A 1722-nucleotide genomic window follows, 5' to 3' on the forward strand; every position below is an offset into this window, starting at 1 on the left:
CACCATTTTGCATTCCCACCAAGAGTATAGGAAGGTTCCTCTGTCTCCACATCCTTGCCAATATCTGTTGTTTCCTGAATTGTTCATTTTAGCCATTCTGACAGGTGTGAGGTGGTATCTTATCATGATTTTGAATTGTTTTTCCCCAATGATGAGTGATGTTGAGCATCTTTTCATGTGTCTCTTAGCCATCCAGATGTTTTCTTTGGAAAAGTGTCTGCTCATGTCTTTTGATCATTCACTGGATATTTGTTCTTCTGTGTTTGTTAAGTTCTTACAGATTTTGGATACTAACTCTTACCACGTATGTCATTTTCAAATATCTTCACTCCTCTGTCAGTTGTCACTTAACATTGTTGATTGTTTCCTTCACTGTGCAGAAGCTTTTTATCTTGATGAGGTCCCAATAATTCATTTTTTGCTTTTGTTTTCCTTGCTTCTAGAGGCATGTCTATTAAGAAGTTGCCGAGGTCAAGGTCAAAAAGGTTTCTGCTTGTTTTCTCTTACAGATGTTGATGCTTTTTGGTCTTACATTTAGGTTTTTCATCCATTTTGAATATATTTTTGTGTTTGCTGTAGGAAAGTGTTCCAGATTCAATCTTCCTCATGTTACTATCCAGTTTTCCCAGCACCATTTGCTGAACAGACTGTTCAGCAAATCTGGTTCTCTATTCTGTCCCATTCCTGTATGTGTCTATTTTTGTGCCAGTACCATACTTTCTTGATGATTACAGCTTCGTAATACAGCTTGAAGTCTCTGGTTCATGTAAGTATAGTGTTCCTGGTAAAACACTTTGTAAACCAGACCCGAGTGGGTAAGCACAGAATCATGTGTCCAGAGAGGCTTCCTGGGGGAAACTGCTGTATGGAGAGGAAGCCCCAGGCCATGGCACAAAACCTTCCAACAACGCCTACCTGCACCTGCTCCTGGGAACACAAACAGAATGGTGTATAGGGTGCACCCCCTGGAGGTCCTGATCTTCTTCTACAGGGTGGTTTGTGTCTGGGCTCACAGTGACAACCCCTCACTGTGTCCTTGCACAGTAATACATGGCCGTGTCTGCAGACCTCTGACTGCTTAGGTCCATGTAGGCTGTGTTTGTGGATGTGTCTGCTGTCAGAGTGAGTCCGCTCTGGAACTTCTGTGCATAGCTTGTAGAACCATCTTCAGGGTCAATGCTTCCCATCCACTAAAGCCCTTGTGCAGGAACGTGTCGCACCCAGTGCATATAGTAATCAGTGAAGCTATATCCAGATACTTTGCAGAAGATCTTCACTGATGCCCCAGGCTTCCTCACTTCAGCCCCAGACTGCACCAGCAAAACCTGGGAGTGCACGCCTGTAGAGAGGGGACAAGAGTGGATGAAATCAATGTTGACTGGTCCTGGTCCTCTCCTGTGTCCAGGGACTTGGCTGACCCTTAGCTGTCGCCACTGCCACCAGGTAGAGGATTCTCCAGCTCCAGTCCATTGTGAGGGGATGTGTCTCAGGGTCTCCGGTAGAGGATGGCGTTGTACGGTGATGCTCTCAGGGCACAGACACACCCATACTTAACCTAGTGCTCTGAGGACTATTTGCATAGCCATGAGACAGAGTATTTCATACACAGGACCAGAACCATCTGGAGACGGTCCCAGAGACCGTGTACATTGGGACTCAGAGAGCACCAGTCGAATCCTTGTTTGAGGACATGGGTCCTTGGCCAGGTTCCTGAACTGTGTG

At 45.6% G+C, this 1722-nt stretch overlaps 1 pseudogene; it reads right to left on the bottom strand.

Annotated features, from left to right (window-relative positions):
- Positions 1-1025: 1025 nt before the first annotated feature.
- LOC131518288 (immunoglobulin heavy variable 1-69-2-like) lies at positions 1026-1470 on the bottom strand (annotated as a pseudogene).
- Positions 1471-1722: the final 252 nt, after the last annotated feature.

This window comes from Neofelis nebulosa, chromosome 7 (assembly GCF_028018385.1).
Source record: "Neofelis nebulosa isolate mNeoNeb1 chromosome 7, mNeoNeb1.pri, whole genome shotgun sequence".
Classification (NCBI taxonomy): Eukaryota; Metazoa; Chordata; class Mammalia; order Carnivora; family Felidae; genus Neofelis; species Neofelis nebulosa.